A 12,793-nucleotide genomic window follows, 5' to 3' on the forward strand; every position below is an offset into this window, starting at 1 on the left:
TGGAGAAACAACAGGAGGGACTCAGGAGCCAGAAAAGTGCTGCAAAATGGAGAAAATAGCCCAATAGGGAAAAAACAAGTTACTGAAATTCAAAGGATGAGGTGAGACTGACCAGTTTCCTTCTTAATTTTCCTACAGCCTAAGTATTCCATTTCCTTCTCCCCGTGAACCTTAGTGATCACTCCTTAATGGCAGAGGCAGCCTGACATGGTCTTTAAGAGCCCGGGTTTTGGAGCCGAGAGTGCTTGAGGCTGAGTCTCTAGGCTGTGTGATCATTAAAGCAAATTACTTAATTTCAGCGCCTCAGTTTCCTCGCCTGTAAAGTGGACGTGCCTCATCTGGTTGCTGTGAGAACCAAACGGGTTGCTTATATGAAGTGCTTATGATGTGCCTGGCTCCCCATCGATGCCGTGGAAGTGTCAGTAGATAACTCCGAGGACCCCCGGGAATATTGACAGGGGTGCAGCTCAGGTCCTGCCTTGAAGTAACTTGCCTAGGTTCTTTCTAATGGTTCTCTTAGATACTTTGCCCAGTGTGTTAATTGTACTCATGTTAAACAAACAAAAACATCTAGAAGTGGCTTTTAAAGAGAAAATTCAAGCTATTTATTTCAATTGTCTCTGAATAAACATAAAAAAGTAAACCCCTGAAAAGGCTTCAAGTCCTAGTAGTTATTTCCTTCCCCCTGGCTGTTCCAGAGGAAGACATCAAAAGTGGCTTTTCTCTCACCTGTGGCTCTTCAGAACCTAGGCCAGTAGGTAGCAGAATTGAAAAATGAAGAATCCAATTTAAATGATATATTCAGTCACTGCAGAATTAGAATAACCTTTTATGAATCTCAGCCTAGAGAGTATTCTCCTTCACGATGACAGAAAATGGTTATTGAGTATGACACTGACAGTAAATTGCTCCAGACATGAACACAAGACATTTTGCTTCACACTCTGAGTAGCTACAGTGTGTGGCATGGAAAGGAAGTAAGAGTGGTAATGGTGGGGGGTGGGGGGAGCTGTTACCCTGTGACCCATTCAAAAGCTGCCCATGTAAAGACATTCCTACTTTCCTACTGTTACTCATCAGTTCCATTCCAAAGCAGAAAGTTCTAATAATTTCCCCACCCCAATTTTTAGCAGCCTTTGATTCTGAGTATATCTGATTCAGTGTGATGGTAAATTAATCACACTGATGAAACTAGGAGGCAACCTATTTGGTGGCACACTTAAGAGACTTTCAGGCTGTCACGTGTTGTGTTTTAGACAGTGTGGTGGATTAACACAGCTAGGCAATTACGGAAAAGGAAGCTAGGCTCTCACAATGGAGACTTTTCTGTAAAGGGGACCCTGGAGCAGCAGAGAAACTGTAGTGATAGAGCTAAGGGAAGTGGGGTCCAGGGATGTTAGAGTGTGGCAGAGGCGTGAGATCAAAACCAAGGGAATGCTCTAGACTTGGAGAAGTGTTGCAGAGTTCTGAAAATACCCGAGAAGGAAATGGGCTGGTCTGCAATGCAAAGCACATCAAACACTAGTCAGAGGTCAGAGCTCACTTTCTGTAGCATAAGCGATCAGATTTGTCAGGTGGAGACATTTTCCCATGGGCATATGCTTGCAAATTTACACTGTAGTGCAGATGGAAAAGAGGATTCCGTTTCATTAATTTGCTTTCTAGGCAACCATGTAAAATACATTTTTTTTTTAATTCTAAAGAGAGGGATTTGCTCTCTTTATGGTCGCCTAGATTTGCACAACTTGGTCAAGCTGCAGTGAAATCGAAAAGTGTTAATTCTATTTGCATAAGAAAAGTATGCCTTTAGAAAATGACCAGTTTTGTTTTGGCTTTTCTGGATAGATACCCCTGGGCATGGAGCAGTAATGACTGATGAAATAAGGTGTGATAGTTTCAACATTTTAAAGACCGCTTTTAGATAATAAAACAGTGATGTGAAATATTTCTTTGAAAAGATGTGATTGCTTAATGCTTACTGATGACCAATCTTGTATTAAGGCCTTTTTTTTTTAGAGGATTGTCCAGTTGAGGTGGGTAGAAAATGTCATATCTGTATGCAAAGAATCAAGATCTTAGTTCACAAAGTCCTCATGCTAAGGATTTTCTAGTACTCCACAATCTGCCAAAGAAGTGATTCACAGTGAGGACAGACCTTATTGACTGGAAACTGCAGGCCCTTCAAACGTTCCTTCCTCAGCATCTTTCCACACAAAAAAATCCTGTGTGAAGCGTGATCTTGTTTCCTAACAGATCTTGACATCTCTTCATCAGAATGACCTCCTTTAAGAAGCAGATTTAGGTCTGGACTCAATTACTTGTACAGAATTCTGTCTGCTCCCTTCTGGCTGCATGACTAAATGCCAGGCTCTGTGACCTTGCTCTGCCCTTTGCTTTAGTGTGTGTTCAGTTCCTAGACATCTCTACAATGGTTGGCTCCTTCTGGAAGCATTTATTGAGCACCTACTATGCACCTGAGACTGCATGCAATTCCAGAGATTGCACCTGTGAACAAGAAGCATATGGTCAGTGTTCTTACGGAACATATGGTTCAGGGAGAGATTAGAGTAGCAAATGGGCAATTTCAGTCTAGCCTGATGGGGAAATACAAACTGATATGAGAGTAGAAAGGGAGCTCCTGATCTGAACTTGGAGTGTCAGGAAATTAAGCCAGATTTTAAAGCTTAGGGAAGAGAAAATGCTTAAATCTTTAATGCATTTGTTGACTTTAAGATACTAAGTGGCTGATGGAGTCATAAAAATTATATCCTAGGAAAGCTTAGAACCTCAAGATCATTAGCAATCATTTCATCTCATTTAATTACCTTTTTCCAGTGATAGCTGAATGGATGATTTTAGTTACTCCAGGAACTAATACCTTCCTTTGTAAATGCTTCATTTCTCTTTTCTTTTCAAACATCTCTTTTGTGAAAGTGTATGTGTGAAATCAGAAGCCAAAGGATAGCCTTAGATGACCAGGAATTGAATTTAAAGGCACTGCCTGTAGTTTCTTTTTATAATGATTCTTAAAATGGTTTGTGTCATTATTATAGTTTTGACTGTAACTAAGGATTACTAACTTACTTTGTCAATCACACGCATCACTCATTTTCAGTAACTACCACCACACTGAACACACAGGAAGTACTCAATAAACATTTGCTGAATGAGTTAATAAACTTATGATACTACATTTTTAAAGAAAGAAAATGTGAAATGTAAAATGGGTGAAATTTGTCCTCAGTGTTACTGTATGTTTACTTGTAACCGTAGATTCACCCCGTGAGTGACAATGAAAACATGGCTGAGTATATGGACAGCATCAGCCCTGTCTGCATAAAAACCTCGGTCCTGTCACTTCCTACCAGGGCACACTTAGCTGGGCAAGTGTCTGAACTTCTGTTCACCTCACACTCATCTGCCGAAGGGGAGTGAGGGCGCTTCTCTCAGCGCAGTGCTGTGAGGATTAGGCCAAGGTCATGCCATCTTATTAGCTCGTCCCACCCGTGTAGCCCTTCATCCCCGGGTTCTTCGGTTCATCTTACAGGGACACGCTTGGACCTGGAAGAAACAGCAGAGAATATGGATCTGTTGAGCTGATCCTGGCTACCAGCAAATCCAAAGTCAAGTTGCTACCCACTGGTTTCACTCTGGACTATTACCACACACACTTCATGGGCTTAGAGAAACGAAGCACACCTCGCATAGCACACGTTTCTGGAATTCCCTCGGTGGGCTCCCCTCGCCAGCGCCCTCTGAAGACACTCTCCCCACGGTGCTCGGCCATGAGGCCTTTTGACGCTCCGTACAGCAGGCCGGTCTGCTGCCCCTCTCAGTGTCCTGCCCCCGCTCTCTCCCCCCAAATGCTCTCTGTGCTCCATGCCTTTCTGAATCTCACTCATCCTTCAAAGTCAGGCTCTCATCGGTTCGCTTTGGAAAGTCCTTCTGGTGCCCTCCCAGCTGAAGTCGCCAGTGTCTTCCTCATTATTCTCTTAGTGACATGGTCCCAGCACAGCACTGTTCATATGCATAATTATTTGCTTCATTTACTTGTTTATTCTCTCTCTCCCGCTCTCCTTCCCTCCCTCCCTATCTCTCTGTAGACTGTGAGCCTCATGCGGGTAGGAGCTATATTTGTCCTTTAATCATGTATCCCTGGCCCCTGGCACCTAGTATAGTGCCTGAGGCATGGTGGGCACTCAGTAAGTTATTTTTCTCTATCCTTCCCACCCACATTTAAAATTATACTAGGATTCCCTGTCATGATAAAGGCAACTGATGTTATATACGTGTGTGTGTGTGTGTGTGTGTAATTTTTATTATTTTATTTCATTTTTTCTGCTGTACCCAATTAATATTACCCTTTCAGGCAAGCAGTAGCCTCTGGCTGTTAAACCATTCCCTTAGTGGATCACAATAGCTTCTAAAACTGCCTTTCTAACAAAGGCCCCCGGAGACGTAGTACTAAACTGTGCATTTGCCAAATAAGAGTATGAATTGCTTAAAAGCTCATGTTCCGATCCTAGGTCAAATGGCAAAAGTTCTACAAAGTTGGTATCCATGTTTGTATAAGAGCTTCAACAGGTTTATGTACTTTGCTAGGAAATCATCTGTGGGTCTTACAGTCAGTATACCGCCACTCAGGAATGTGCAAATGATTTTATAGAGCACGAGGCGAGGGTGCTCTGTATAATGGTGAGGTTTTTTTTTCCATATGTGTACATACATACACATAAACAAAAATCTCCAGCTGCTATAGTGGAAATGAGTGAGGGGAAAAGAAAGAGCAACAAGCCCTGAGAGAGGATAAAAGATGTAGGCAGGAGTGGGGCAGCTTCCTTTGATGGGTCGCTTAGTCCCCCTGATCCTCGGGCACCCCAAGCGTACAACAGGAAAGGTGGACCTGCCTAGCTGCTGCATGGACCCTGAGTAGCCAATAATATGGCATAACAAAGGGCCTCTTCTTGATGAGGCGTCTGCTATTAAGACAGGTTTTATCTTAGCTTGAGTGAACATCTAGACAATGTCTTCGGGAAAGGTAACTACACCCAAAAAGAGAAAGATTAGGAAGATGAAATCTGCTCATCTAGAAAATTGTTAAGGCATTTAGATACCAATGGTCAAGATTAAACAAACTGGTTTTAATGTGACTGCAGCTGTAGCACTGTTATTACATAAGATTGAGTCGAATCTAATCAAAGATACGTTGGGTATATTTTGGTCTCCGCTGCTTGCGTAATGATCACGCAGTTATGGTGTGAAGGTGCTGGCCAAGTGGATAAAAGCAAATCCCTCACTGCAGCCCCAGAAGCTGCAGTGCTGGATGGGAGCTTGACATGCATCTCTCATGCTAGAAGGGCACCAACTTGACATAAAATCAGAGCATCCTGGGAGGTGAGGGAGCTCATGATTTCATAATTCTGTTTCCTCTCTTTGAGTCTCCAGGCTGTCAATGAGGTCCTAGGAAGAAGCCAACATACAGAACCTTTTAAAGTTGGTGTTGTTTTGATTGAAGGGGGAACTGGGTGTAAGAGACATTCTTCCCAGTTCCCCCTTTCTTTCCTTGTTCCGGTGGCCCTTGGGACAATTCCAGGAAACCTAGGGCTCAGTGAAGCTGTTTGAAAAACCCAACCCAGACTTTCTGAACAAATGGTGAATTTCCATCCCTTAAAAAAATTATCTTTTTACATTTTTGGTCAGGTTCTTAGCTGTGTATACTTTTCTGCTTCTTTTATTTTCACTTGACTTACATGTAGTTTTCAGGGCAAGAATAAATGAAAGATGAACTGGAGAAAAGTAATTATTAGAGAAAGTAAAGAGCAAAAATAACTGTACTTTCCTCTATCTTTTGTATATTACAGAGAAATTTAGCTTAATTCTTCACTTTACATTTTTTTTTGGTAACAACACAAGCCATGGAATTATTGCTATTGAAAGAAAGCACGGGAAATGATCTTTACAACCAACTTTATATACTTTCTACCTAGTAGTTTAGAATCGTTTTCTATACTGTGAATAGAGCCCAAAGTTAGTGTATTATTCTATTAGGTCAGTATAAATGTATATTTCCTCCACAGAGCTTAAAGGACTCTGGTAAAATCTCTGGTTGAAATGGTGCTTTCTATCCTGACTTAAAGAATTAATTGCAAACAAAAAAAATCTATTTTGGGGGTGTTTGCAAATAATCCCTCATACCAGCTATATTCTTCTGTATAAAAAAAGCAGTAATACTTTTTATCATTGCTGTATTTCCATATTGTTTATAGTCTATGATTTGCCTTGGTAATTTGCTTCCTTTTATGCAAAAACAAGTTTTCTTCCAAACACCCAGTGCAGTGTCATCAAATAATTGTTATCTTTAATTTGCTGCTGAAGGTCCTCCTGAGCAGAGAAATGAAATACAGGTATGCAGTGGCATATAAACTTAGAGGTGTGAGCAATCAGTACAGCTCTCCTCTGTTGAACTCTATGGCAGGTACCATGTCAAGTGTTTCTCACTTGATCCTCATGAAACCTCTACAGTAGAAACTGGGGCTCAGAGAGGTTAAACCTCCTCAAAGTCATGCTTAGTGGCTGCTTCAGAATTTCTGTATAGGAGAAAACTAGTAGTGTTAAGTCGGAGAAAGGTTCATTTGTTCGTATTGAAAATGGGGGTGAGAGGGCAGGCCGATGGAAACCACTGGTGGGTGAGGGCACTGAACTTTAAAGCCGCCTCCCAGGCCCCAGGCCCTGCTGTGCAATCTAATAGTTGGTGCAGAATTCCAGCCCCAGTTGCTTGCGCTCTTCCCGTCAGAGCCGACCACAGGAAAAGCAGATGGAGTGCTATCTTTTTTGGACTGCCAAAAACAGCCCTTGAAGGGAGCCACCTCCCAAGATGAAGTGAGGAGCCCACTTGCAGCCCCCGGCAGGGGCTGGGATGGCAGAAGGTGCTGGGCAGGGCTGCTTTCCCTGTTCTCTTCCCCTTCGCGTCTCAAGCCTTATGAACATGATTTTTCCCATGGTACAGCTTTAAAAAAATTCAACCAGATTGGTCTGAAATCTGTAAATCTGTCCTCAGTTACCCACACAGAACTTCTGGGATACAGTCTCTTCTCCCGAGACTCCTACACAACATTATTTTTTAAGAATTTGATTTCCTAGGTACCACAGATATAAAAAGGCACAAGGTTTCATGGCACAGAAGGATGTCAAAAATATTTGAAATGGAATATAGAAAGGACTTATCCTTATCTTTCTAAATACCTAAGCAAAAAAAAAAAGTGTATGTATGTGTATGTAAATATAATCTTTAAAAGTAAAAAATACAAAAAGACCTATTAGCAGGTTTTGGTTCTAGAATCCATAGCAAAACTGAAAGGAATGAGGTAATCGTGAACAAGACTAATCCAGATGTCCTGATATGCGTTGTTCTCCGGAGAAAAGGCACATTTAGACATGAACCTATGACTAACCTGAAAATCTATTTAAATCATAAAATATACGGACAATGAGCTCCTCTTTTAGCAGCTTGCCTAGTTTTGAATTTGTGGAAGGTTACTTCACAATATAATTTTCACATAAGTATTGTAGATTACTAACAGCTTTCCATTACCTTAGAACTTGGGTCATCTACTAACAGCAAGGTTACTATCAAAAACTAAATAAATTGATTCTTGGTTTTAAAACCAATTGACCTTAATCCCTTTCCCTCCTGAATCCTGATGAAAATCCTGGAACCCTTGAAATGGGGACGTATGGGCTCTTGCTTTTCCCCATTTCGTATGGTTTTTGTTTTTCTCCCTTTAGCTGTTTATTCTCTTCTAAAATTAATTACAAATGCCACTAATTGAGTGCAGATCCTGTGGCAGACACTGTGATAAGTGCTTTATAGATATTACACTGTTCTCTCTTTAGAACAATGGCAAGAGGTGAGGATTATTTTCCCTATTTTACAAATGAGAAAACTGAGACCTAGTAAGATTCTGACCCAAGTTCACAGCTAGCAAATAATAAAATCAGGATTCAGATCTTGGGAAAGTCTGACTCTGAAGACTAAATGCTTTTCAATTGCCAAGTTACGTTGGTTTGTCCATGGAGTATAGATCTTTCCTATAAAGTGAAATATAGAAATTAGGAATATAGAAAGAGATCATCAAAAGTGGATTTTTTTTTAAGGTAGTAGAAGAAGCAGAGTATTTGTATGGGAATATAAAATAGGAAGGATTCAGTGGTTAGGGAAAAGTGGACAATATGGAGAGAGAGGAGAGACGACAGTGGTATCCTTGAATGAATAAGAAGGAATGGCGTTGAGCACATGGGCTTTATTCTTTATGAGTCTTGTCAGTTCTTCCATAGTAATGGGATATATGAACATGGAATAGATATGTAACAGATATAGTAATAGTGTATGTGTACACACACACACATAAATAGTTGTAGAACATATACACAGACACAGGTGGTCGGTATGCTTTGGTGAGAAGTTGTTGGTGTCTCTTCGGACTACTTCTGTTTGCTCAGTAAAACAAGAAGTTGAAAGATTGAGGGTAGGGAAGGAAGTATTTGAGGTTTGAAGAGAGAAAAGACAGTATAGAAAGTTATCCAGGGCTGTGGGAGAGGGATGAACCTGGGAAATACATTACTGACCTGCGCAGGACAGACTCACCTGACACAGGTGGCTGTGAATCTCAAGTGACATCATTCCACAGGGCGGAATCTTTTTCGCCTGCTCTGTCCAGGGGCATGGCTGCAGGTGGCAGCAGGCCCAGAGTTGCTCCCCACCAGCAGGAGTGAGGTTTTGCAAGCAGGGGCAGAAGAGTTGATGGTGTATGCCAGGGAGTTATTATAAAAGATTGCCTGTTGAATTTAACTTGAGTTAGAAAGGCAGGGAGGGCTTGAAGGAGGTGAGGGAGACGAAGAAGGTGTGGGGATCCCTGGATGAAGGTCCTGAGAGAGTCAAAGGGCTGTTGGAATCTGGCATTGGAGAAAAACGTGCTGGTAAGCTAGGAAGGTGGTGGGATGTGTGAAGCTGGGCTTAAGCAGTTAATAACGAGGCCACTCAGGGTATGTCCACGCGAGTGGCTGGCCGAGGGACTGTGGAGGCGTGATGCTTGGAGAGAGGGGCTGGGCGTGGTCAAAGGTCATCTGCATAAGTATTGAAAGCACCAAGAACTATGTTGTTTTGTTCTCATAACAACTCTATTATCCTCATTTTAGAAAGAAAGATTGAAGCTAAGAGTCAGTAAAAATGTCTAAGATCCCAAAGCTAGGAGGCATCTGCACAGAGATTTGAAATTTGCTTCTAAGACTCATTTCTTCCCACTGTGCATAATGGCGCATGTCCGGTACCCTTTGCTACCTCCATGCCATGGCTAGTTAAAAGGGACGGGGGGGTTTCAAATGCTTTGTGCCACTTCCCTACCACATCTGTCATTCACCAGGCTAGATTTATTAAGCACCTACTATAAACACCAGTCATGGCACTGTTCCATGCTCTGGGGCAACGGGGATGAAAGGTGTGATATGCACTTGCCGTTGAGAATTCGGTGTCAGCTTCATCGTCTCCCCTGCCAGTAGCAAAGTGTTTGAATAATTATTTGAATACTTTATCGCATCTTGCCCTTAATATCTTACAAGAAATGACTAGAGAATAGAAAATAGAAGTGATGGTATTGGTGATAAGAAGCATATAGCTCATAAATTTAATATAATTGAGACATAGACGGAAACCTGTAGGTGTGCTGGAAGAGGCAGAAAGCCTAACGTGGATGTCACTGGATTTACGTCAGTTCAGTGACTTTTCAGTTAGAAAGGGAAAAAAATCAAGTTAAGAAAAATGTGTGAAATGTAAGAGCTGTATTTCATAGATACTGCCTTAAAGGAGAGATGCAATTAGGCATGCTATTATTATTTTTTTTCTTTTCTTATTTGGGAATGCCTGTCAGGTAAGGTATACATCTCTGGTTTGATTCATGCAGCCAGGTCATTTATCCATTACTGAAGGGGTGTATTATGTATGAATATATAGAACACTTTTATATATAGAAATGATACAGGTATTGGGAACAGAATAGAAGGGGAACTACTTAATTCAGCATGCAGTGATCAGGGATGTCTTCCCGGAGGTGGCAGCTCTTAAGCAAAGTCAAAAAGAATGAGGAATTTATCAGGCGGTCAGTATGAGGAATAGTGTTGTAGCAAGAAGGACAAGCAGTGGCTGAGGCCTGGAAATGAGACTGAGCCCGACGTGCTGTGTGGACCTCATGGCTGGGACTTAAGGGCTGGGAACGGAGGCTGTGTCTAGCGAGCTCAGGAGAGGGCAGATGGGAGAAGCCTTACGTGACCTGCTGAGCTGCGGGGCTTTAATCTAGATGGTGGGGAGACTTGTGGGCGCCTAGTAACCCCAACACATTCTTCTCAGTGTCTGTCTTCTGTTTTCATTGCTGATTTAGTGTTAGCTGAATCCACATCACTGTTGTTTGGAGCCCATGTAATACTTTGCAATATCCGACTGTGTGACTCGGGGTTCGCTGCTCAGGGCCTTTTCTCATACATTTCTTCCTTTCAACTATTTAGCTTACTGAGGGTTTCTCTTCACTCATTTATGTGATAAATATTTATTGAGTGTCTACCCTCTACCTAATATGTCATAAGTACTAGACATTCATATTCATAAAGGGTGAGCACCATTTCTGTTCTCAGGATGCTTATATTCTAGTGGGGGAAATATGGATAGACAAATTCATATATAATAATATATTATTTCACACTGCTATTTCATATTAAATTGTAATTCCTCATCTGTGTCTCATCTAACTAGGCTTTCATCTAAGAGTTTATGGTATTTGTTTGTATTATGTAGGCTGGAGGAGCCAAAAATAATCTAAGTTTAAATCACTATCCGTGAATACTGCCTGTGGGATTTGCATCAGGCTCAACTGTGAAGTTGGCAGAGCCCCTCCCCCTGCTCTGCCGCCCCTTTGCTGCTGTCTGGTGCCCAGAGTGTTCCAGAAACGGGGTCACCACGCAGAGGAAGGACAGGGTTTCCCATCATGTCATTAATTTTTCATTACAAAGAGGGAACTATTCTCAAGTCTTGAACGTTCCTATTATTTGATGGTTTGCCAAAGGATAGATTATTACTTCCTTGAAAATGCATATATACGGTCCAAAAAGTCACAGTTTTCCTTAAGTTTATGTTTGGGATTTCAGATACTGTCGGTTATATTCAAATAACACAGCTTTAATCAATAAAACCAACAAATGTAATGCATAGCTAATATATTCAGAGCACTTAAGTGCTAAATATTTTTAATCCACTAGCTGAACACTCAAAGTAATGGGCTCTAAACGGCTAAGGAACTTTCCTAAGATCACACAGCTAGTAAAAAGCACAGCTGGAACTCAGTTTCTAGAACCCGGGCTGTGACCCTGCTGCCAGAAGGCCAAGCTATCAGTCTTTTTCCTTCTGGCAAATTAATACCTTCTGATGGAATCTACAGTAGACCCCACCCTTAGATCGGAGGTAGGTTCTCTCCCCGAGGTAGATTCTGCAGTTCTCAAGGAGACACTGTTTAATGGACACAAAGCAAACCATGTGTATAATTTAAAATTTTCTAGTAGCCATGTGAAAAAAAGTAAAAAGAGTAAAATTAATTTGAATACAATGTTTTATCTAATCCAAAATGTTATATCTAATCCCATATAAAAAATAATTTCAATATACTTCTAAATATTTTTCATTCCTTCTGTTTAAAAATCTTAAATTACTAGAACTAAACAAATTTTAAAAATCCAGTCATGCTTGCCGTACTTTCAAGTGCTCAACAGCCACACGGAGCTAATGGCTGCTGTCTCAGAGCCAAGCTGCAGAGCGTCCCGTTGTAAAGAGCCTCAAATTGCTCACTGACGTCATGTATAGATTCATTGGTGGACCTTGAGATTCTGTAGTTATTTTTTAATGCACGATTGGAAACATGGAATCTTTGTTTCGGGCAGAGCAGTTATTTTCCAATCATTGTAGAATTGTGTCTTCTGGATTTTGACGAGTGCCTTGAAGTACCTGCCTTATTTCCAGCGTGAGTGGGCCTCCGGTCTCACAAAGGAAGCCGTTACCAAGCGTTAGGTAAAAGAGTGACGTCAATTTTGAAAGTTTATTTTTTTTTGTTCTCACAGGCAGAGGCAGAGGAAGGCTTCTTTGTCATTTTCCTTCAACCCCAGGAGAAATTCTGATTCTGTCATTTTAAATTCAGAACCTTATTATATTGAAGTCTATGTTTTGAGGGCTTGAAACTGTCAAGGTCAACTATTTCCATCTGAATTTCACAGCCAGCAGGGAATCTAACCTATGCAAGCTTTATTCCTAAACTGGGAAAGAGACAAAGGAAGAGATGTAACTGAAGTTTGCTTATCAGCCCGCCTCACAGTTCTTTTTCTTCTCCTTGTCCCACCCCCTGTTTATTGTATTTTATTGTAAAAAAGACAAAGAGTTTAGTGCTAATGGCTTCAGGCTCTATCATAGTCCCATCCCCAAGGGACTGTGCTAGTACATTACTTGCACTTTAAACGGAATCCATTGTTACACTTGGGGTTTTCTTGTTTTATACCCTTTCCATCTTCCATAAACAGGACAGATAATGAACATTAAAGAACCCGCTCACCTAGGACAAGGCAGAACTGCCCAGGTGTTTGAATTGTGCTGACTCGTTTTATCCGGTTGTGATAAATCCTCTCCTGTCCAGGCAGTCAGTTCTAGGGGAGGGGGTCGGGCCTAGGGGAGGGGGTCGGGCCTAGGGGAGGGGGTCGGGCCTAGGTA

At 41.5% G+C, this 12,793-nt stretch overlaps 1 protein-coding gene across 2 annotated transcripts in view; it reads left to right on the forward strand.

Annotated features, from left to right (window-relative positions):
- The window catches only part of KCTD16 (potassium channel tetramerization domain containing 16), a 237,527-nt gene that overhangs the window by 10,259 nt on the left and 214,475 nt on the right, over positions 1-12,793 (forward strand). The window lies entirely within an intron of this gene.

This window comes from Manis javanica, chromosome 14 (assembly GCF_040802235.1).
Source record: "Manis javanica isolate MJ-LG chromosome 14, MJ_LKY, whole genome shotgun sequence".
Classification (NCBI taxonomy): Eukaryota; Metazoa; Chordata; class Mammalia; order Pholidota; family Manidae; genus Manis; species Manis javanica.